Below are 25,497 nucleotides of genomic sequence, written 5' to 3' on the forward strand. Positions count from 1 at the left end.
ATCAAATTCTGATATAAGCTACAGAATGAACCAAAAATACACTAGGTAAAAGAAGCCAGGCACAAAGGGCCACATATTATATGATTCCACTAACATAAAATGTCAAGAATAGGCAACTCCATAGAGACAGAAAGTAGATTAGTATTTGCCTAGGCCTGGAGCAGTGGGACAAGTGGGGAGTCACTACTACTTACTAGAGAGTTTCTTTTTGGGTTGAAGAAAGTGTTAAAGTTAGATTGTGGTGATGGTTGTACAGCCTTATGAATATACTTAAATGGGTGAGCTGTATAACATATTAATTATATCTCAATATAACTCTTCTTAAAAGAATCTAAGGAGAAAAATAAAGTAGGGAATGGTTTGGCCATGTTAGGAAGATGCAGGAAGGATGTCAATCTCAGATAGGATAGAAAGACTTAGACCTCACCAAGATGACATTGGACTTGAAATGGTGACAGAGCAAGCCATGCGACTTTCTGCAGGAGGAATATTTCAGACAAGTGCAAAGACCAGGAGGCAGGCATGTGCCTGGCATGTTTGATGGCCAGTGTTCACGTGACAGGAAGGGAGAGAGTAGCAGGAGATAGTGTCGGAGATGCAGTAGGACCTAGATCTCCAGGAACTTTTTCTGAGATGAGCTGCATCACCAATGTAGTCTTGAGCAGAAGCATGGCATGCTCTAATGTTTGTTTTCAGAGAATCAAGATGACTACAGTTTTGTGAATAGACTGAAGGGGAGCGATAATAGACCAGGTAGGAGGCAAGAGTCGATGGTGACTTGGAACTTCATCCAGGAGAGAAATGGCAGTGGCATGGACCAGTGTGATAATGGTGGAGGAAAGATGTTAGATCCTGTGTATATTTTGACAGTAGAGCTAACAGGATTTGCCAAGGGCTGGAAAATGTTCAGTGTTAAGGACCAGATAGTAAATGTATTAGGCTTTGCAGGCTGTATGTTCTCTGTTACAGTGACTCAACCCTGCCATTGTAGCATGAATGCAGCCATAGATAGCACATAATGAATGGTCATGATTGTGTTCCAATAAAATTATTTGCAAAAACGTGAAGCAAACCAGATTTGGCCTGTGGGATATAGTTTGTCAACCTCCTCTGGACGTCAGGGGTGAAGGAGGCTCAAAGGTATTTGTTCTCATCCATTGGGAGTGTGGAGTTGCCATTAACTGAGATAGCAAAGACTACAGATGGAGCAGATTATGGGGGATATGGTGTGGACTCAATTGGGAATTAAGAGATGGAGTTGTGACATAGGCAGTTGGTCTTGAGAACGTGGAAAAGGTCTGGCCTTGAGTCATCAGCCTAAAGGTGTGTTTAAGACCCTACCCTAGACCAGAGAAGCAAATGTAGATATACAGGAGTCCCAGGACTGAGCCGCAGGTTCTCCAGCATTAAGCTGTCAAGGAGATGAGCATGAGCCAGCAAAAGAGCCTGAGAAGGAGCAGCCAGAGGGTAGGAGGGAAAGCAGAAGAATGTGGCATCCTGGAAGCAAAGCTAAGAAGTGTTTCAGTGAGCTGAACTCCATCCTTTCCTTTCCCACTCACAAGAGTATGTTGGAATGCAAATAAACAGATATTCTTACAGGAATAATCCTGAAATTCCTCTAATTTCTAGATTAAAAGAAGCATTGTCAAACTTTTTATTAATTCAAAAAATGTTCATTAGCTGTCAGGCCACAAAGCAGTGGGTCCTGTGCATAGAATTGTGAGCCACAAAAAGGCATGGTCTCTGCTCTTAGGCCGCATAGAGTCTGGTTAGTAAGAGAGAGAGGTTCATCACATAATCGTTAACATTGACCGAGGATGGATCGTCATAACTAACCAAGGATGTAGAACTGTGAACCCGAATGAGAGTCCTAAGGGAAAGGACACACATCTAAGAGACCCCCACTCTATGTACCGTTCCCTTGTACAAAGGAATCAATCTAATCTGATGGCCCAGGGAACCTTCTGTATTTTTCTGTTTTTAATAATACATTATTTCCAACACTTCACACCCTAATGGGAACACACCTGTTTTTTTTGTTTTTAGAGGAAATTTGTGATCCTCTGAAGTAAAGGAAGGAATATGGGTTTTGTCATCAGACCCAAGACCAAACTTCAGCTGTGGACCCCTGTATCATTCTTTTATCCTCTTTGGACCTCTGCGTCTTCATCTGTATGATAGGGGATAATAAATGCTACATTTTTGGTTTATGGTGAGGACTAAATGAGATAAAGTATGCAAGATGTCTGGTATGTCCAGTCCTCCTCATTCCTTTAGGAAAACAATATTTCAGTTTGTACATCTGTGACATTTTGTAGTAATAATTTTTCTTGAGCAGGTCTTCGTTGCCAGTTTGCTACTTTATGAGGCAGAGAGTTTTTAGCCTTTTTCTAGGATATCATTCATTTTGCCGATGTTCTCTTCCAAGAGAAACGTGGAGGAACCTGAGGGTCTGTATTTAGGCAAAGCATCCGTGTACAGTTCTTTGTTATTCTCCTACTCCTTTACATAAAGAAAATTCAGGTTTCAGCTGTTTAATGAAAATTAGTAGTTCCCAAAACCTGCCATTATAAGTGCAGCTTTCTTTGTCTAAGAAAAAACCATTTGCTAGCACATCATGTCAGTTTAACAATATTTTCATGGAAATGTGCAGTGGTATGCCTGGTGAAATCATTGATGCAATCTTTAATCTTTTTGTGGGGAGGGAGCAAAATCTTTAGCACTCTTTCGTTTTGATGTGCACAGTCTAGCCTGTCCATATTTCTCATTTTAATTAATGTAATTAAAAGAGGATAAAAGGCTGTGTTAAAATTTTGTGTGTTAGATTATTGGGATCAAGAATAATTAAAATGTATGAATGTGACAGATTCCTAAGATGATAGGGAAAAAGGAAGGCCCCTTTTCTGAATTTAAAGTGTACCAAATTATTTTTCACAAGATTTAGAAATGTCCATGGATAAGAAGCATTTATGATATAGAATCTTCACAAATGGACAAGACAGAAGGCTTGAGGGGGTGCTTGTCCTTATGTTATCATGAACAATTTTATCGTTTATATTTGCAGCTCTCCTTCCTGTTGCCTTCTTTGGAAACCAAGTGGAGAATAATATTGATTTAACACCTACTATATGCTAGGTACTCTACAAAGTACTTTATATATCTCAGCTCATCTAATCTTACCGAAGTCTTTGATAAAGAGATGTCTCCATTTTGTAGATGGTAAAACTGAGGCTTAGAGGTGAGTAGCTGTCATCTGCTAGGTCATGCTGCTAGGAGGTAATCGAGCCAGATGTGAATTCAGGTCTTTTTTGTTGGAGTTTTTCAATGACAATACTCTGCCTGTTGCAGGAGGCAGATTATAAGTATGGACGAGAAATTGGCTAGAAACTGCTGAGGACAACTCTTTTGAGCATTTCTTGTTTATGAATGCAGCTCCACCTTTGTGGGTACCTCATGCATCTTTACCTACATTGTAGAAGCTTCACATGTTTCAAATATTTATTTTCTGTATGGTTACATGGGTTGCCTGTTGTTGCTTGAAAGTTAATTAAAATTTACAATATTTTATTTTTCTTTGTTCTGAGGTAAAACAGATGCAACTCTGATCTCTAATACTCATTTAGGAACATCATAGCTTTTTAAATGTTAAACATTCCTTTGTTTAAAGACATTATGGGTTTAATAGATTGTCTTTTGTTTCATTTAATGTCTTTACATAGCACAAATTAAAATGGACAGCTATGGCAGACATTACTGGGGTCCTCCATTGTCTGTTTTCCCTGTTCTTTGTGAGCATACAGTTCCCAGCCTCCTTGCAGCTGGGTGAGGTCATGGGACTCGTTTGACCACTAGAAGTGATATCATTCATCTCCAGGCTGAGGCACCTAAAAGCCTCTTCAGTTCTCTCTTCTGCTGTTGTTGTAACTTGGAAATTATTCACTGAGATCACAGAGGCACAAGAAGGAAGCAGAGTAGATCCCTGAGTCCCTACTTAGAATGGAGTACCTGGAAAGCCTCTGGGCCTCCAACCAACTTTGCCTGAGAGAGAAGTCAAACTTTCTTGTGTTAAGCCATTGACATCTGGGATCGTATGTTACTGCATCATCACCTATGCTAGACCAACTTACATGACAATTCTTTGTCAGCCTCCTTTCCCACATTTACTTTATTAGACTTTGAAATCTAAATATCAGGATTACCCTTGAGGAATCCTTTAAATATAAGCATGCGCACACACAAATGCACACATTTGAAAAAGGAAACCTTATTAGATGAGTGGTTTGAAACTTTGGTAATATCCCTTACAACAATTAGAATTTCCCAATAGAAGGGCCAGAAGGTAGTAATCTAAATGGGCTAGGATGAGTGATGTCTATGTTTTTAAAGTTCTCCAAAAACTGAAACACTGCCGTTTCCTTGAGTGATCCATGTCAGTTCTTATCTCAATATTCAGAAGTCTTCCTTAGGTCCAAGAAAGTTTTTAAATGACCCAAAGAGGAATTTAGGACCCTCTTTAGGTCGTTTAAAATCCATTCGTTCTTATTATATACCCGTAGAAACAGAGATTTAAAACTTGTTCATTGCAGCCTTCCTTGTTACAGCTCTTCATCTAGGAGGCTACCACCCTTCCTGTCACTTACCCTTCTCTTCTGTAACCTGACCAGTAGAGATGTACTTGACCTTTCCCTGTAATCCTCTAACAAGGTGCTGCCTAAAGCTGGCTAGAATGGAAAAAATGATTTGATTTTCCAGCATGTATGGAGCTGTGTCTTTGTTATTACCTGCCAGTGTCATGTTGGTGCTGTTTTGCTGTCTTGTGTCCATGCAGACGTCTCTGAATTCTGCATTTGTGTTGATAATTTTCCTTCCTACTCATGTTCTTCTTCCTGCCTGGAACACCTCTAGCAGAAGGTGAATTTGACTAAGGTCAAATTTTTGCAGCCTTTTTACACTCTGGATTTTGTGTCATGCTTAGTAAGGCCTTCCCCCACTATAAAATTGTTTTTTAATTTCAAAAAAGTAAAAGCGTTTTGACCTTGGGCCTGATCCAGATCATAGTTTTCCTGGTTCCTGATCACCTCTGCCATAATTAATTTTGTCTTCCTTGTCCTTTCTCCTATATACTATATGCGATTATGGTCATTTGTATAAATATCCTATCATTCTACCTAAACAGAAAGTTCTGAAGGTCGACAGTTGCATCCTTGTCTCCTGACAAGAGTGTCCTCCACTTCACAAATCCCTAATAAACATTTGGTTGAGTTTCTCATATGTATTACCTGTTCTTCCCTGCCTTTACTCACATGAAGTTTGCTGTCATCAATGTGGAATTTCACTGTTTTTTAGAAAAGCAATATGAGTTTTGTTCCTATTTACTAGGTCTCTGAAATTTTTAAAGTAGTTTTTTGTCACTTTGTCTAATACCTACCAGTATAATTTCTAAAAATCCTCATTAGAATGGTCTCCAGGATGAAAATAATGAGCACAGGGAATTAACAATCTGTGGATTTTGTAATTTTAATATTCTGTGTAAGCGTGATGCATAGATATCCAGCTTCCTCATCACCAAGCTGAGCTCACAGAGCGTGTGCTGGCAAAAGGACTTGGGCAGCATGCTTTTGTGCCATCCCTCTCTTGAATGCAATTAGGCCTTTGAGGACTCTGCATGCCTCCTACCATAACACACACCCCATTCTACTCTAATTGCCTACTTAATTGTCTTCTCTCTGATTGCCAAGCTCTTTTAAGGCAGGATCCATGTGTATCTTGGTCACCATGTTGTCCCCAGACCCCAGCACAGTGACTGGCAAATAGCAGGAGCTTATTTAATGAACGAATGGATATATGAATGAATGGATGACGCATGTATTCATCTCAAAAGTATAGTTGTCTTGTCCTGGTGCATAGTTTCAGAAGAGGGGGCCCGCCTCTTGGTCATGTTTACTCCTTTATATCCTAGATTCATGCAATTCAAAGCATTTGTATTGTATCATATGGAAAATGGCATATCAGTGGCTCACCCACATTAGATGGAACTTTGAGATGTGCTCTAGGAATAAAGATGATTTTGCAGTCTTCCCTTTACCGCTTTCTCCCCACCTTTTGAATTTTAACTGGTTACTTAACTAATTTGTGCTGAAGTTAATGGTGGAAGCATGATTGCTTTTATTAATATTACCAATAGCTAACATTTATTGAGTGTTTGCTGTGTACCAGGCTCAGTGTTAAATGTTTCACATTAATTCTCATTGGATTCTCCCAATGGCCCCATGAAGGTAGGCACTATCGTTATGCCCTAGGTTACATGTGAGGACCTCAGGCCTCAAGTCATAGACCTAGCAAGTGTCAGAACCAGAGTCTGACCCCAGGCAATCCATTTTAGACTCCATGTTATGTTGTTAATTCTTATGAAGTTGGTAGTCATGTGTCACGTCTGTTCCAGGTGAAAATTAGTCTCTTGCTATGTTTCAGCTGTCTTCTTTATTTCATTGTTGATCACCTATGAATTGCCTCTTATATAACCATGCTGATCATGAGTAGATGAGAGAGTAGTGTACCCATTTTTAAGAAACTGAGGCATGGAAAGTTAAAGTGACTTGTTCGTGGCCACACTGGGTTAGAATGTCACTGCTTCCACTTGGCTATTGGGGGCCCCAAACTGTTAGATTTGTTAATTGACTTTTTGAAGGATATTGAGGTCGGGGGAGACCATCTGCCTCCCTACACGCTCTGAGTTCTGTGTGATGGAAACTGAAGGCTGAGCGTTATTCATTTGCTTGTATTTTATTTCTCTTACTGAGAAGTTATTCCAGGTCTCATGATTTTCGCCATGAAAGGTCTTCTGGGAACTAGAGAGAAGCATTCTGAAAGAAGTTATTAAGCATTATTAATACAATTACGTACAACAAAAGACATAATTTAACTTCCCCACATCCAACAAAGAAATTCATTTGAAGCTTCAGGAACTCCAGCTGGAAGGGCAGAGCTCATCAGAGTGGGTTCCCCAGGCGGGGGAGTGTGGGCAAGAAGCCGTGCTAGCTGCTTTGTCCTTTGGGACACTTCTGTGCATGATGAAATATTCCTCACTCCCAGCCTCCCCAACCTTTCCCTCACCCTTCACTTTCGCTCACAGTGCTTCCTTATCACAGGCACAGAGTCCAGAACATTGCCTGGCTCTTGCCTTTCTCCTGGCCCTGGATACTGCGCAGGCAGCATTGAAGGAATATATGATTTTAAACGATTAAAGATGACCACGGAGATACTCAGATGCTAGGAACAGTGATCAGCCTAGTAGATAGTATGCCTCGGTGAATTTTTCTAACTTCATTCAAAATATCAGAAATAGCTATTGAGTATGTGATATTGTGTTAATCTTCACCATAGTTCTGTTCAATATTTTACTTTCTTTAATTGCAGTAGCCCATAAGGTCCTTGAAAGCAGAGACTTTGTTTATACCCAGTCTTTAGAGCTGTGCATGGCAGAGAGTACATGCTCAGTAAATATTTATTGAATGAGTGAATGGTACAGATGAGGTTATTGAAGATCCCACAAGTTAAGTTACTTGCTTAAGATCACACTGCTAGCAGGAAGGGAAGGCAGGATGTGAACACAGGGCTCTTCAAATGTATAGGTTCCTTTCTTCCAGATTGCTCGGTTAGGCCGCCTAGTGGTGTAGAAAAATGGAGATCGGAGACCCCAAAGGTATTCAGCAAAAGCTCTATCTGAGGTCTAGGAAATGCGGGTTCTGACCCATCCTTGCTGGAATCCTGGTGTGACTTTAGAAAAGTCCTTTCCCAAGTTGTCTCCATTTTCTAATCTGTAAAATGAGGAGATGGAAGCAATGCTCTCTGACTAACTCACCACCCAAGCACGTGAGGAAAGGAGTCACTTGTGCTTTATTTCAAGGTGCACAAAAACTCAAAGGTGACACAGTCTCAGGCCAAAAAACAAGCAATACCCCAACATGAAAGTTGAAGAGAGAAGAGAAAGAAAAAAAAAAAAAAAAAGGAGAGGCATTTGAAGCCTTGACACAGCATTTAATTAAAAAAAGAGTGCTCTGATTCCACTCCTAGGTTGGTGCAGCATATAATCTGAAACAGGCGCTCAGGTTGATAATTGTGCCCAGATCTGAACCTTGGCACTTAAGAGCACAGCTTTTAAGAAGAAAAAAATAGGCATGTGTCTTTAAAGCCTCTCTTCTTATATGTGATTTTTTTTCATGCTCATTTGGAGGTTACGTAGCTGGGCCTTTGCATCCAGCAAAGGCTTCCTTCCCCTCTCCCTGGCTTGGGGATTATTGATTTGGAAGGCAAGGCTAATTTACATGTAAATAAATCTCAGCACTGGGTAGCGGGATGGGACGTCCAGATGCCGTGACTGACTTGCTGACATCACAGCTTCATTAGCATGCGGAGGATGCAAGCACTGCAACAGCGACTTCTCAGGCACCACCAGCAGCGCCACCGACAGTTATTATTATTTTTTGACCGAGCAGCACATTTCCTGGTTCAGTGGCTTGAGCTCTGTGAGCAGCTGACTAGTCGCCCTGGGTCTGGCTCAGGATCAGCTGGTGACGCTGAGGCTGGAGTCTGTGACTTCTTCCTTCAGATTGTCATGAAGAAGGAGAATTAAGAGGAAACTGGGGGTCCTCCGGAAGGCGATCTGAGCACTCAGGCTGATCTAGAGGAAGAGTAGAAGTCATACTTTTTTTTTTCCCTGCTTGGTGAATTCCCCAGCAGAGTCTGGATCCAGCAGTGCTGTTTTCCCCGAGGGAATGTGGAGCAGCTCAGCTTGAGTCTGTTGCCAGCTTCAGGAAGGGTTCAGACTGAAAAGGGGGTTTGAGGAGAAGATGCTTTGGCTGCCTGAGGTCCTGCTTGGGTTCTTAGAAGCCAGACCCAGGGAGAAAGTGAACTGGGACAATTGACAAGCTCCAAGGGTCTGGCGGAAGCTTCCTCCAAGACTGGGCATTTCATCCTCCCTGGAGGTGGGTAAGAAATTTGCTCTAATTCACAAATTAAATAGCAATGTATTTTCTAAGGAGGATGAGAAAGCCAGATCTAGGGCCTTTGCGTTGGGGGAGGATATTGGGGCTTCATTTTCTTGGCCAGGTAGCATTTTTGGAGGCCCTCCGACCCCTTTTGCCTTTTCTATGCTTATTAGAAAGCTCGATTGCAAAGTGTTATGTCACAGCTCTAGGGAGTCTTGAAGAAACGCTTAAATCTTGATGCTTAAGAAGAAGCAGCGTTTCTCTAAAAGTGTAGCTTTCTTTAAAAAACCATAATAATATGGGGAAAGGGGCTAACAGACCAAATACCTGATAGTGTTCATGCACAGTAGTCATTTCAACACATGATGTCAGAAACCATTAAGGGATCTGAGGAACAAGGACTTAGCTGAGAATTCCAGGTAAAGAAATGGCTTTCAAATTATTTAGGTTTAATTTTAGACAGTGCTTTCAGATTAGAAATGGTGACAGAGCTTCAGAATATGACTGCATAGCCTGGCTGAAACACATGATTCGGTTTGCCCTCTAGGCTGGGTTTCTTGAGGGAGTGATCATAGTTAGTTCTCCTCACTCTTGGCTTCTTGAAAACCAATCATAGCCTTACTAATTTGCCATGGGGGTCTTGCAATGAAATACAGATTTTTAATCTCGTGGTTTTTTGTTATGTGGTCTTGGACTATGCTGGGGTCCAGTGGGACTTTTATGAATCATAAATAATCCAGGCTAGGCCAAATCACACCGAGGTTAGCGATCCATACCAGATGTGATGCCATCCACTGGTCCAAATGTGGCTCTCGTCTAACTTAGGCACATAGATTATTTCCCCAGCGAGAGAGTTCTGCTTCCCGTGTCAATGCATGTATGAGCACAGTCAGGGGAGGGCTCCAGTGTGCCATGAATATGTAGACACAGACTGCCGTGTACTGAATCTGCAGCTGGTGAGGCTGTGATATGCTTCGCCTGCACATCTCTTCCCAAAGAGTGTTTTAAACCATCTCAGTGAGACTTAAACTAAATGAAGCAGCCTTGCCTCTTTGCTAGAGGCCAAATTGGCTGCTGTAATCATGCTCCTCAGAAGGCTTACTGCCTGCTGATGGCTTTCACAGATGGGTCAGGATGAGTGTCCCCAAGGGCTCCAGAGTAAGTCAGAACTTTGACGTAATTACCATATTTTAGAAATTTGGATTTGAATGCCTCGAGTGCTTATAAAGGTTTTGCCTTTCCATCAAATGCTCATTCCCATTGGGAATTCTGTTTTTCCTGTGAAAATTAAAACATACTGGCTCCATTGGGCATCTCAGTCTATAAAGATTCACGGGGCAGCCAGAAATAGTAAAATAGCATTGCTTGAATTGGTGTGTTTATGAAGATTTACCCATGAAATGTGAGGGAAAAAAATAGAAATAGAGGAAGAAAGATGCATTTATGGAAGCTTAAAGAATGAGAAGGGAACGTAGAGGTTAGATAGTATGAGATGATATTTATCCAGGGCTCAGACTCTGGAGTTGGAAAGAGCTGAAGATACTTAGAGCTACCCATTCCTGCCAGTAAAGTGGAGAGAGCAATGGAATCTATAGTTAGGGTGATAGGTGTAAGGATTTAATGAGATGACCTATGAAAAGCATAGTGGCAGCCACAAAGTAAATATTCAGTAAATATTAGCTGCTATTGTTGTTGTTGTTGTCATTGTTACCATTTTGTCATTATCATTATAAGTGTTGTTGCTAAAAAACATAATAGTATTGAAAAGGCAACGTGTTCACATCCATTGGCCTGCAGAAAGGTTTTGCTAGCAGAAAAGATGCCATCTCTGGTACTGTTATATCCAAATGATTCCCACTCAAAGAAACTTTCCACCCTATTGATTGAGTTGACAGAATAAAGTATATTATCCAGAACTACTGTATTTTGCAGAACTGAAAGTGACCAGCTGGTATAATGAAAATCATTTAGAACTAGCTGGGGCTTAGGCAGCCTTAAAGAAGGCATCTTGTTTTGGCAGCTGACAAGTCACATGTAGAAAGCTGCGGGGTCCCAGTTGGAATCAATGCATTTCTAGATTTCTCTTCTGCTTCAACTATGCATGTGAGAGACAGTCCTTTTCTTTCTTAATTCTTTCAGTGCAGACATTGAGCATTTTCTTCTCTATCCAGGGAGGCCATTGAATATGTGCTTAACTTGCTGGTTGGCTCCTCAGAAGTTCCAAGGCTGAATTTTTGCCACCATCTGGGTGCCTTCAGCTTATGGGTTGGCTGCTAAGGGAAAGGAATAGGCCTCCCCTGCCTGCCTGCCTACCCATGGCCCAGTCTATCTGCTTTTGTTTTGTGTCACTGCCATGGTACAATTTTGCCAGGCTCGTGCTCTGCCTCCTTCATGCCGGTGGGCCTACTGCTGTCACACAAGTGGACTGCTGTTTCTCCCTTTCCTCCCAAGATCGTTCTTTCTAATTTTGGGGAATTAGAACTCTGACACAGGGATCTGAAAGACAAAAGTGAATTAGAAGAGTCAGAGGAGTCTGCCATAAAATTCTTTCTCAAGAAACTCGAAACTAGGAGTTGGTCATTCCTGGTTGCTACTGATGTTTAGTAGAGTTGTGTTTTGCACGGAGAATAATATTTATACCTTGACCATAGCCCACCTCCCTTACTTCCTGATGGGATGTGTGATCTCGGGAGAGTTGCCTGACCTCTCTGAACTTTGGCTTCCTCATATGAATATTGGAAGTAAAGTCCCCTGAATGCATGGGATTGCTGTGAAGATAGTGGCTATAATGCCCTTGCCCAATTCCTGGTACTGACTGGATGTTGAGCATATTTCCTAGTTTATCCTGATCTGTGAACAACAGGGGGCAGTAATTTTAATATTTATTTAACAGAGAAACTGAAGGCCAATAGAATTAAATTAGAAATCAATAATAACAGGTATTTGGGAAATCCAAATAAAATGACATAGCAGATGACAAACCGTGGTACCCTTCTAGTGCTTCTTTTAGTAAACATCAATTCCAAACGCTCTGAATTTGAGAAGGGCTCAATGACCTAACTGCACTGCCTGCCTTGAATTAGCAGAAACCTCTTTATTTAGTAGCCCCCAGGCTGTGGTCATTTCTTCTGTGCTGTCTGTAAACACACAAGAGTCAAAAGGCTCTGTCCCTCAGATAGGAATTCTGGGTGGCATTTGGATAAAGACTTTCTTTTGTGCTTAAAGTCCCACTGAAACCTTTCTCTATTCATTCTCTCCATGATTGTGGTGCTTATAAACAGGGAACTGCTGGTGACCATGAGCTATTTGCAAACTAAGAAGCTTGAGGATGAGGTATTGGCCAAATCTGTTTTCTTTGTTGATGCTTTTGAGTGACATTTGCCCCTTTGCTCCGTCTTAACCTGTAAACATTTAAAATGAAATGTTCTGGTTTTTATGCTGTGTGTGCGTGTGTGTGTGTGTGTGTGTGTGTGTATGAATCAAGCAGGGGTGAAGATCTCTTTTGGGGATTAAGTCAGTTGAGTTTGGAGACTTCGTTTTCTTTTTTCTTTGGCCTATTGTCTGAGCAGTTTATTATTTGGCCTCTGAAAACCATAGGCTTGCTTGTTGTGTTATTTCCCTGGGGATAAGGCAGAGGAGAAAAAAGCAAGGCTGGAGAGAGGGGAGAGAGTGTGTGAGTTTGCATGGAGCTTTAAGAGGAGGGGAGGGAAAGGAAGACAGAATGGAGAAGCAGCTGGGAGAATATCAGAGCAATTGCCAATCCACCATGAAAGTGCAAAGCTGAAGGTTCCCTTTGGGTGAAGTTGCAACTCAGAAGGCAACTCTGTTCTCCTTTAGCTAAAAACTCCTCTCCCCATCTGTCCTACAAAACTCACAGCGAAGCCATTTTAAATCCGAAAACCCTCCTTATGACTAAGCACTGCACATGTTTTCCACTAGAGCACCGTGGACCATTTCTAAAAGTACATTAATTAAAAGGAGCAGATTTTCAAGTACAATATGAGCCTGCCTTTCCCTGGTGGGTGTAGGGGGTAAACTTTAGCGCATGTTTGGCTATGAAGTCTGTAAAGATCAAATTGGCTGAACCAAGCACTCAGATATGAGTGTTGACTTGGAAGATGAAACCTAACGCTCCAGGGGTCACAGAATCCAGAGCCGTCGCTGGTTGGAACTGGAGGCATGAAGAAAATTGGGGCTGGCCTCATTTGACGAAGCATTGCCAGAGTCATGCTCACTCAGAAGAGCAGAGTGAACCTACAGGAGGAAGCAATAGTGGGGGGTTCTCTGATAGCTCCCTTCTTCCTGGTGCTAGTGTTTGAGCTACTGTATGTCACTGTTTGAGTGATGTATCCTGGGGCACTGAAGGCAGCACAGGAGCCCTTTCTTTATCTCTTTGGACATGGAGCAAGATCCATTTCCGGTTGGTATGTTTTCCATCCCAGCACCCAGCCTGCCTCGAGTGATAGGAGGCTGAGTTGCCTCCATTCCTCTCACACTGGGAGTGCTGTTGGCTTCAAGTCACCCTCCTCTCCTTGACTCCTTAAAATCAAACCTTGTAAATATTTTCCAGCCCCATCCAGGGTTAGGGGTAGCCAGGGCAGAAATTCTTAGCATTTCATTTCAACTGGGCAAGATGCCAGTTTTTCCAGCTCTTTTCTTGGCATCCATTCATCAGTTATGAGTCCTTAGAGATGCCTGCTCATGAAAGTTCCAAGACTTAACTAAGAAAGACCCTATTTTCTATGGTCACAAAATCTGGTAAGGTTTTAAGGTAACTGTTAATATAGAAGGCAATGTATGTTTCGGGTGTCTGTGTGTCTGTGTATAGTCTGTGGTTAATGTTGATGTGGATGTATGACAACTGTCATAGACTGAGCGCCTACTGAGTGTTTGCTACGAAAGATGCTTTATGTAAACTTGCCTTGTTAATTCTTACAGCAATCATGCAGCTGGATATTATTGGTTCTATTTAGTAATTGAGAAATCAGGACTCCTGGAAGTTAAGTAAGTTGTTCAAGCTTACACAGACAGTAAAGAGTAATGCTGGGATTCGAACCCAGGATAATTAGAGTCCAAATCCTGTCCACCATTCTAGGCTTCTTTATACTTTTCATTATAATGTCCCCTGGGGATGTGTTTGTTTCTCTTATATAGCTCCTTTATGAATCCCTCATTTCAGAAACACCTCATTATTTAGCCATTGAATTAAAATCTCGTTGGTTGATCTTTGGTAAATCTGGAAACACCCAAGGGAATATGTCAGACTTGAAACAGAACGTAGTGGTGTCTTCACCTTCTGCTTTTAGTGTGGCTTTTGGAATGAAAGTGTGAGATTGCTTGGAAAGTCAGAAGACACCCTGAGATGAGAAGTAAAAACTGCAGGCAGGTGGAAGAAGTCCTTTGCTGGACTACAGGGAACAGAGGGAATTCTTCTGGTCTAAACTTGTGACTGTGGGCAGACCGATGGGAGTTGGGAGAGAGGGAAACCAAGCTTGTTGCTCTTGATCGCCAGTTGTGTGCACATCAGGTTCTAACTAAAATGTGTGTTTCCCTTTTCTGAGCCTCAGTTCTTTCATCTTGAAAATGAAGGTCCTAAATCAGGTGATCTATATGTTGTCTTCCAGCCATGACCTTGATGAGTGTGAACTTTCAGAATGAATTCAGCCTCATCAGGGAAGGAGTGTAATTTGCACTGTCAGCCGCTCTTGGCGGGGAACTAAAAGGTCAGGTTTTAGATCAGGACCTGACTTCTCTGTGTTGTGAATATGTGCTGGAATATGAGAAGCGGTAGCCCCCCAGAGAATGGCGGGAAGCTTCCTGGAAGAACGTCTGACCTTTGGATGCTTTGCACTAGTGAAGAGGGGGTGTCAGTGGGGAGTGTGTTGGTGTTGCTCGTTCACTTTCAGAAGCTCTCCAGGGCTTTGTTATGTATGCAAGCATCCTACAGAGTGCTAGAGACCAAGGCTTCTCAAGTGTAATGTGCATCTACCGGGGGGGTGTTGCTGAAATGCAGATTCTGAATTTTTAACAAGCTCCCCTGGGAGGCTGATGCTACTCCTTCTAGACTACCTTTATATTAGGCATAGAGGAAAGAAAATTTGACTAAATTCAGGAAGTCCAGAGTCTAGTTCCATTTGTCGCTTCTTTGAGTAACCCTCAAATAAATCCCTCAGCTGCACCATGACTCAGTTTCTCCATCTGCAGAGTAATAAAATAATATTTAATATTTAATGATTACTGTGGGCCAGGCACCGTGTTCACTAGGTGTTCACTGTTTTATGTACTGTATTTTACTTGATCCTTGCGTTAGGAGGCAGGCTTTGTTACCATCTGCATTCTGCAATAACTAAGCACAGAGAGGTTGAATAACTCGACTGAGGTCACACAGCTAGTTAGTGGCCAACTTGGGATTTGAATTCATATCACCTCACTCTGGAACCATCACAACTTATAGACATAATAGATGTGAAATATCTTGGGACTTACTATGTGAGTGTGTGTGTAATTATATGATATGTATAATTACAAATATTTCAGGTGCTTGAGATTATAAGAAGTAGATGTTTCCCAGATGAGGTTTTATTGTTTTTAAGTAAAAAATGTTCTGATTTATATAAATTAAAGTAAAAGGCATTGTGAAGTTTCAAAGAGCACAGGTGTTTGCTCTGTTGTCACCTGGGGTGGGGAGGAAGTGGTACATGAAAGGAGTATTCTGAGGAATGGCGGGGTTCTGGTTAACTGAGGTTTTGGCTATTTTAAATTGAATCCCAGTTCATTATCCGTCTTGGTTTTGTAAATTTGTGCAGTATGACAGATACCTTTTCTGCCTTAATAGGAAAAGCAGGGTTAGCCCAACTGAGTATATCTTGTGATTCAGGCTATGGCAATCATGCAAATTATTGTCCTGAAAATGAATCCCAGTGATCCTGTTTTGTAAGGCAGCCAGAAGAGGGTGATTGTGAACATTATCTGAGTTTGATAATTGTCACCTCACTAGACACCAGGCTGTTTGGACTTTACTCTTATAGATGTCCTGACCATACGATTAATATGTCAAATACCTGGCACCTATATCACCATGCTCCAGTCTCCTTAGTCCACTTCAGACCTCACAAATAATCGACACATTTTTTCTGTCCAGCCCTAATGCATCCTCAGAGTCCTTCTCAACACAGCACTGGAGGCAGCCTGTACCCATGAGTTACAGTTGGCCCAGGAGATTTACCCTACATGCTAACTCAACCCTTGGATACCCCCTGGATGTTGGTTCTCTTTCCAGTTTAGTAAATACGTATTGAACACCTACTGATAGCCTAAGTGTGCTGGAATGAAACCCTATTTTCCATTTACTCTGTGTTTTATTTGTTCTCACGAATGTGAATGTTCTGCAGGTTTACTGAAAGTTTTAGTTAATTACTTAATGGGTACAATGTACAGTATTCACGTAGCCCAGGCTTCACCGCTACGCAGTATATCCATGTATCAAAACTGCCCTCGTACCCCCTAAATTTATACAAATTAAAAAGAAAGTTTAATTTTTGGTAAATTAAAGTTTTAATAGTCTTTTTTGTCTTTCTTTTTCTGTAATATACATCCTGTTGTTCTGATTAATACCTTAGGGCTCCTGTCCCTTTTCATTACCAGTGACGTAGGGTCTTTCTCCAGGTCTCCTGCTGTGATGGTGTCAGAGGAATACCTCCTTTACAAGGCGCCGTTTTCTGTAGGCATCCTCCTGGCCGTCCAGCCGTTGGTTAGGTAGTCGGGGGATATGAAGTGCGTGCTCCTGGCACAGCAACTGCCTAGCCCTCAGCTAAAGCTCTCCCCTTCCCCTGACAGCTTATCCATCAAGAGTCAGAACTTCATTTAAATCGCTGCCTGAGTCTATTACCTGCTTTTGAGTTCATCATCTCAGAAGTTGCCAGGAAAGCCTGTCAAGACTAGAAGCTTGCCACAGACTGGAAAGATGACACCCCCACCCTTGCATCCTGTGGAGGTTGGGCCACTCCGAAGTGCCTGCCTCATTAGGAAGGAGGGTGAAAATGCACAGCAAAGAATTCACATGCTCCTCTCTCAACAGGAGCTTCGATTCTTGCTAGACTGGCTTCTGAAAGGGGAATAAGTAGAAAGCAGCATAATCACAGGGCCTGACTGATCGGAAAGCTTGAACCTGCCTTCTTTTCACTGTGTCAATTTGGCTGCCTAACCAGCTGCCTAAACACTCACGTTGTTTGCCCTTGTAATGCTTAAAAATGGTTTTAAATCCTGCACCACTGAATTGCTAAGATGCAGCGTCCTAAATGGTAACTATGATATCATGTGCTATTTCGAATTTTTAATAGAATGTTACAGAGAGTGAGAAATAGCAATTGAGCATCTGCGAGATATAAGGCGCTGACTTTGGCCCTGTGGGTAGTTTAAAATATCACAGCCGGTCTTCTGCACTTAACCAGTTTTCCAAACCAGATGTTTTTAGCTTAGGATCCCTGGACAGCAAAGGACAGGACAGAATTGATGAACTTTCTGAAATTTAATGCAAAATTTTCTGTAAATGTGCATATGTCCATTTTTTAAGGGAGAGGATCCCAGCTTTCATCAGATTCTTAAGGGCATCAAGTCACCCAAAAGGTTTAGAACTGCTAAGTTGGGTGGTAGGTTGTTGTAAACTCATCCAGAGAAATCTCTACAGGTTAATGTGAGACTGGAAAAAAAAAAACTGTTTTTCTGCCCCAGAGCAGACAGCCCAGAGAAATGCATTATTTTTCTACATGATTACCCAGGAGCTAATGTTAAACCCTGTGGAGCTACAAGGAGAGAGTTACCTGATTTTCTTCCATTTTGTAGATGAGTAAATTGAGGGTCGTGGTCTCAGATGCCAAGGCCACAGGAGTTCTTGTTCCTTCTATCTCTCGGATACTTTTTATTGTTCACTCAACAGTTTAACAACTTTTTGAACATTTGCTATGTGCTAGGCCAGAGTTTTTCAGTATTTCTGGACTTGAGGTATTCTTTCAAATACTTGACATTTTGCAGTACAGTAACAGAATTAAATTACTACACTATAGTTATGGTACATTGTCAGCTGTAATACATTTTTCTCTACCTCATCTTAAGCTTTTGCATACTTTCATTTAATTGAGGACAAGGGCAGTCTTTCTTTAATGTGATCTTGGCCAAACACTACTCATCATGTAGTTGAATCACATTCTACATTTTTGACATCATTGTAGCAATATACATTTTCAGTTATTGTAAAAAAAAAAATATGAAAAATAAAATTTACCCTTTGGTCATATCTTGTTTGTAGCTCACTGGTTGCAGTTAGATTTCAGACTAAGTATTAGAGTCACAATTTCAAAGAGCTACTTATTGAATGCTTATTATTCTAGATATAGGATTTTAAAATTTACATTACAATGGGAAAAGGTATTATAGACACACCAACAAATAAAATGGCGTCTGATGTTAAGGAAAAGATGTCTTTGGTTGATGATGGGAATAGTGAAGAGCAGGCCAGCTCCTGAAGCACTGAGGGAAGGGTGTTTTGGGCCGAGGAGCAGCTGCTGCAGAGATCCTGAGAGAGGGAGAGCCTTGGCTAATTCAAAGGACAAATAAAGGCTGCTGAGGCTGGAGCAAGATGGGGAATAGAGTAGAACAAAATAAATTTGGAGAGAGAGGAACAGATCAGGTTATATAGGGTCTTGTAGGCTATGGTTAAAGAGTTTGTGCTTCATTCTCACTGTTGTCAGAAGTTAATGGCACATTTTAAGCAGGAGAGCTGAGTGTTATCATCATTGTTTAAAAAACAAACAGTGGTGGAAATTAGATTCTAGAAGGGCAGGCATAGAGGCAGGAAATTAAGAAGCAGGCTATTGTAGTAGCTCAAGCAGGAGGTAATGGTGAATTGGACTAGGATAGTAAAGATAGAGGTGGTAAAAAGAGATAATGAATAAATGACTAAGACTCATCCCGTGCACCAAGGAAGTCCACGGTCCCGGCTCCTCCTTGTTCGTTTCGTCAACTATGCTAAAAGTGTGTGGGCGTTGCTACATCTAGCAGGCTTGGGACACAGTGTGGGGACTGGGTTGGAGGAGGGGTACATCCTTCAACCAGCACCTTGTCAAATCGGAGTATAACAAATTTTTTAATATTTTCAAAACCTTACTCCTGTAGACATGTGAATCCAATTCATCAAGGGCTTCTTTCCAAAAAATCATGAAACCAGGAAATGATATTTTCTTTCTATGTCCTTCCCTCCTTCCTTTCACTGCTGTAAGAATGAGGAAGCGAGTTGTAGCTCAGAACAAACCCACAAAAACCTTTCCATAGATCCAGCTCAAATCAGGGAAATCAGCATCTCACTTTTGCTGCCTGTCCCTCCTGTAGAAAACCCTGGGAATTTTGTTTGTTTTGTTTCTTTCTTTGGACTTGACTAAAGCCAGGTCTCTCCTGAAAATAATGTCTTTCCCTGTTGTGTCTAACTCAATCTGAATTGAGGGGCTTTACATCCAGCATTGGTGTCTGGTAAACCTCCAATCACTCGATTCTCTTGTTTCGCAAGTCCACTGGGGTCGTCCGGAGCCTCTGGCCTCGTTTGCTGAGCAACATGGATTTCTGGGAAGTTTTTCCCTCCAGCCCTTCAGCACAGATATTAAAGGGCCCCTGTCAAGTTTCGAAGGGTGTGACCATTGCCAGAATCCCCACAAGCCAAGCCCCTGAGGGATTCCGCTGCCAGCTGGCTCACGTCCATACCAGAGATGGCTGAATTTCTGTGGTTCTCTGTGCATGGAGCTGGCCCAGTTCCCCTGGATGAAAGGCGGCCTAATATAAACTGAAAATGTTATTAATAAGCAGCCACTTAAGAATTTCCTATGACTTGCCAGTGATTTGGGGGCCTCTATGTGAACAGGGGAAAAAGCACAACTTGTTTTACATGGATTAAGGGACCAGTGCAGCCAGTCCGGAGGAGCTGCCAAAAGGTATTCAGGTGTCTGGTGAAGGGCTTTGGGTAAGTTCCACAAACTCTTTGAGCCTTGGTTGTCCTATCTGTAAAATGAGAAGGATAACAATAATTTTCTTCTCATAGTGTGGTTTGAGGATTAACTAAGAAAGGCATGGAAAGTGTTTGATACAGAGCTTGGCACATACTCAGAAAATGTTTCCTGAAAAAAATTGGAGAAATCACACCCCCAGAATGAAGCCAAACTGACCTTATGCCCCTGGGCTCAGGGGAAAGTGAGTAAACTTGGAGTTCCAGATACCTCCAGCATTCAGTAGTAACCACAGTACTTGGCTTCTCTGAACTTCACTTTCTTTATCTATAAAGAACCCCTGCTCTTCTGACTAACCTTGTAGAGATTATTGGCAATTCAAAAGTTACATGAAATGAAAGGGCTTGGTAGCTCTAAAGTCCTTGATTCATCCAACAGGTCATTAATTTACTGTCTAACCTGTCTGCCTTATTGAATCTTGGTATGAAAAGAAAGTCATGGCTGAGTGCGGTGGCTCACCCCTTTAATCCCAACACTTTGGGAGGCCAAGGCTGGTGGATTACCTGAGGTCAGGAGGTCGAGACCGGCCGGGCCAACATGGTGAAACCCCGTCTCTACGAAATACAAAAAATTAGCTGGGCATGGTGGCACATGCCTATAATCTCAGCTAGATGGTGGAAGGCTGAGGCAGGAGAATTGCTTGAACCCAGGACGCGGAGGTTGCAGTGAGCCGAGACTGTGCCATTGCACTCCAGCTTGGGCAACAAAAGAAAAACTCCATCTCAAAAAAAAAAACAAAAAAAACAGTCATTAGCATGACCTTGAAGAATTAAAAACTTGGTCAAGGATACATAATCCTTTGGTAGGGATAATAATAAAAGTACCTTGCTCAGCCCAGCACGCCTTTAAGTGTACACTAAGGATTTGGTAAGATTTATCAAAATGAATTGTTCACCACCTGTCTGTTTTCCATTGATCTCTTTCTATCCTAGCTGGAATAGATTAGTAGGGTCTAGGTTGACTTCTAGAGAACAAGAACCCTAACTACTTTTGTTTGTTTGTTTGTTTGTTTGTTTGTATCCCTAGACATAGGGTAGGACCTAGCACACTTGCACATAGTCAAGTTTCATTATACCAAGAATGTTGTATATATTAAGTTGTTAAATCCTAGTGGCAACTCAGTGAAGTTAGGATTTGAACCCAAGTTATTGTAACCGTAGAATCTAAGATCCTAACCCACTGTGGTATACTGCCTTTAAGTACTTAGGGAATATTTTATGCCTCAGATCTTGTCTGTATAAGTTTAGCCAACCTTGTCCACAAAGAAGGTAGAGACTAAACAAGTACTTCAGCAGGTGGCATGGAAGAGAAAAGCAAACAAAGAGGTGTTTTGTGGAGTCTTCTGATCCTTGCCTTGAAGTTTGGAGATGAAATGTGTTAGAATTCAGTTTTCATTCATTTCCTCAGAAACTGTTCCCCCAAAGGATTTATCTGGTAAGGAAGGGCTCTTAGAACTTGCTCTGATAAATGTCCAATGAAACAAAAATGTGCATGCCATAAAATCACAGGTGGCATGTAGACAAAGTGAAGTGGAGAAGTATATCTAGAAGGAGTAACCGACTGTATCTACCTTGGTTTATTCTTTGCAGAGCAGCAGGTCTGACAGGCAGCTAAGGAAATGAGAGCTTTTCTAGATACCCCACAGCCTTGCACAGGGATACAGTGATGTGGGGATGCAGGTAGTAGTGTTGCCATGGAGACACCATCAGTGGCCAAGCTCTTCTCCTTTGAGGGCTCACTCTGTCTACTCATCAAGAAGTTGAATTAGCTCTCTATGTGCTTGGTAGGCAGATTCCTCACTGGCTTGTGAACGCTTTTAAAATAAAGCCAAAACTCCTTCCCAGCTGCCATCTTGTTACCATCCTAGACTCCTGTCAACATCTCAGTGACAGTATGTTCTTTCTCCCTGCCATGAATTTATTCACCTGTTAGGACTACTCTTTCATTATCTTTTTGCCTAGAAACCTCTCCTACTCAGCAACCTTTGGGTCCAGCTTTCTCAAGGAGGCCTTCCCTGGTTTGTTGTTAACCAGGAACCTTCTGTAGCACAGTGGCTGACACATTAATGATGGCCTAACAACAGAGTCGCAGTACCAACTACTTTCTTTGTTTTAAAAGTTTTTATTTTGTAAAATTGCAAGGTTAGATCAAAGTTACAAGAATAGTATAACAAACTCCCAAACACCCTTCTAGATTTTTCTGTTAACGTTTTGCCACATTTGTGCTGCTTATTCTCTCCCTCTATTCCTCTCTCTTTCCACACACACAGGCATATACACATATCATTTTTGTTGAAGCATCTGAGAATAAATTGCAAACATCATCCCTTATCTGTATATATTTCAGCATCTTTCTCTTCTGAACAAGAACGTTCTTTTAAATATCTTTTTCACAAGAACTCTCCACTTTGAAATTATGGTCTAGCTATTTCTGGCTATATCATTGTGTCAGATAGAAACTCATTTTTATTTTTTTAACTCCTTGCAACACCTACCACAATGCATGGTACATAGTAAATGTTCAGTGAATTATTGTTTAATAAATGAAGTTGACTGCCACAAGTATTTCAGCATTGCCTCTGTTCCGCCTTTTGGACTCATGGTTCCTGCTTCTGTAGAAACTCTACCTTGTTGCTTGAGCCTGCTTGTCTTGCCTGTGGGAGAGGGCAAAGAGCACCAAGGAGTGGTCTTCAACCAATGGCTGTTGAGAATTGGTGGATAAGTACCCCTCCTTTCTTGGCTCTCAAGGGGAACGTATCTGAGGAATGTTCTGTACTGTCTCCCATAGGACCTCAGCTGAAATGAGTTCTGGTTGCTCAAAGCTGCTACCCGTTCATTCACTTACACTCTATTGGCATCCTACCCTTCCCCACTTTGATTCTTCTGTTCCCTGTCCGGCCTTTTTGGGATCATCTCCCACAAGATTCAGATACCTTCCAAGAGTCTGATTCTGGGGAAACCCAATCTAAGATATTGCCCCTCAATGACTGAGGCATCATTTGTGCAAATCAAAGTACAGTAAGAGATCTTGAAATTGTATGTTTCCAAGCAAAGTCACCCAGGAGGCTTATTTTTAAAAGGGAGGGCATTCCCACTGCTCAAAAGTTACAAGATAAATTAGTCTAAAGGAGGGCACTGCATATAATTCTTCATTAAAGCATGAATTGGCATATTAAAAAGAGGAAACAACTGCCCCTGAAAATTACCCTGTACCAACTTCAGCAACCCCTGGGAGAGAGAAGCAGTTCTTGGTGCAGATGGCCAGAGCCACTGGAGCCCAGTCGGAAGGGAGGGAGTTGGATAGGACCAGGCAGTGTGGTCTTGGCACTCAGCACACACCAGCCTCATACCCAGCTGGCCCCGTCACAGTCTCCGCCCTTGAGCTTCTGTGTTTATTAGGAAACCATTTTTCCTTTCTCACAGAGATAGAAATCTTGCTCCCAGACATGGCAAGTGTCAAGGTTCATGCCTGGGTCCCTCATTCAGACGGAGCGTTTGCCAAAAAAGGGGAAAAACAAAGTATTGTGGCTAGGGGGAGGGAGTTAAGGAGCCAGTAAGGCTGCAAATAACAGGATATGCTGACGTCTGGGTATCAAGACAGAGGGATATAGAAATTCCAAGGAGAAATGGGTTAGGGAGGATGGGAGCTTTCCTACACCCACTAAAATGGCACCGTCCCCTGAATTTCACATCTGTGCTTGGGCTTTGGGACAGGCAGTGGCCAGCCAGTTTGGTCACTGTCATTAATCTAGACAGTGGTGGGGGAGGAGGGAGGCCACAATATCACCTTCTGAGAATGACTCACACAGTGCTCTTCCCCACCTCAGGACCTGTGTGCTCACTTCTTCTCTGCCTGGAAAACTCGTACTCTCATTTTTCTCATATCTGCCTCATAGTCAGTCTTCTCATCACAACTCAAATGTCACTTCAGTGGGAGGCCTGTCCTCACCCATCCTCAGTTCCTCTCTTTCTGATTTCCCTATTTCTGTTATAACACTTATCACAATCTGTAAATGGCAGGTTTATCTGTTTGTTTACTTAACTGTTGACTGTCTTCCTCACTTGGTTCAAAGCTCCACGCAGGCAGGCATGTTGTCTGTCTTAATGACTGTCGTGTGCCCAGCATCTTAGTGCAGTGCCCAACACACAGTAGCTGCTCAGTCAATGTTGGTGGGTGGGTGAGTGGGTCGGCAGTTGGTTGGTTGGTAGGTTGGTTGGCTGGATGGATAGATATGGATGGATGTATGGATATGAATGGATGGCTAGATGGGTGGATGGATGGATAGATGTGGATGTATTTATAGATATCCATCCATGGATAGATGGATAGATGGATAGATACAGATGTATGTATGGATATGAATGGATGGGGTAGATGGATGGATAGATATGGATGTATTTATGGATATAAATGAATGGATAGATGGGTGGATGGATAGATAAATATGGATGTATGTATGGATATGAATGGATGGATAGATGGGTGGATAGGTGGATAGATATGGCTGTATTTATGGGTATGAATGGATAGATGGGTGGATGGATAGGTAGATATGGATGTATTTATGGATATGAATGGATGGATAGATGGGTGGATAGGTGGATAGATATGTATATATGGATGGATATGAATGAATAGATGGGTGGATGGGTGGGTAGATATGTATGTATTTAGGGATATGAATGAATGGATAGATGGGTGGATGGATGGATAGATATGGATGTATTTATGGGATGTATGTATGGATATGAATGAATAGATAGATGGGTGGATGGATGGATAGATATGGATGTATGTATAGATATGAATAGATGGATAGGTGGGTGGATGGATGGATAGGTAGATGGATGGATATGGATGGAATAAGTGAAGGAATATTTTGACACTGTACCTAAAACAAGGTAGGAGAAAGCACTGGTTTTAGAGTCAGATGACATAGGTCCTTAACTTCAGTCAAGTCACTTAGGAGTTTATCGGCTAAATTTTTATATCTGTGAAATGGATAAAAATGCCAACTTTATAGGACTGCTGAGAGAGAAATGAGATAAATTAAGTGAAAATTATTGAATATTATAAACCTTCACAAGTATGAGCAATTATGTTAACAGTAGAACATAGCTGCTCTGTTCACCCCTCACCTGCCATCCTCAGTCAAACCACAGGTTGGGCTAGAGCAACAGGAGTCAGGGCCTGGAGGTCACACCTGCCATCTGGAGGCCTTGATCTTTTGGAGCAGATTTTTACCTCTTGGAACTTTCCCATTTGATTTCAGGCCAGCCTCTACGAATATATTTTCTTCCTTCCTTCCTTTCTGGCATTCTGACTCTCCACTTACCCCTTTTGCGACGGATGTATAAGGTAGGAGCTGAAGCCCTGTGTGGGGGGTCACATGATCCATACAGTTTTTGAGGAGGGATGCTTGTGTTTTTTGTGATAACTCAATTTTAACAACTCTGACCTGT

General features: G+C 41.9%; 1 protein-coding gene across 3 annotated transcripts in view; it reads left to right on the plus strand.

Moving 5' to 3' along the window:
• PRICKLE2 (prickle planar cell polarity protein 2) overlaps positions 1-25,497 on the plus strand; it is a 351,868-nt gene that overhangs the window by 211,515 nt on the left and 114,856 nt on the right. The window contains exon 1 of one of the 3 annotated variants that reach the window (XM_003273662.3): positions 8,221-8,984. The exons of the other annotated variants lie outside the window; for them this stretch is intronic. The gene's annotated coding sequence lies outside the window, so the exon portion shown is untranslated. Of the gene's footprint in view, positions 1-8,220; positions 8,985-25,497 lie in introns of those variants that run through there. 3 annotated transcript variants of the gene reach the window in all.

Source organism: Nomascus leucogenys, chromosome 21 (genome assembly GCF_006542625.1).
Source record: "Nomascus leucogenys isolate Asia chromosome 21, Asia_NLE_v1, whole genome shotgun sequence".
NCBI lineage: Eukaryota > Metazoa > Chordata > Mammalia > Primates > Hylobatidae > Nomascus > Nomascus leucogenys.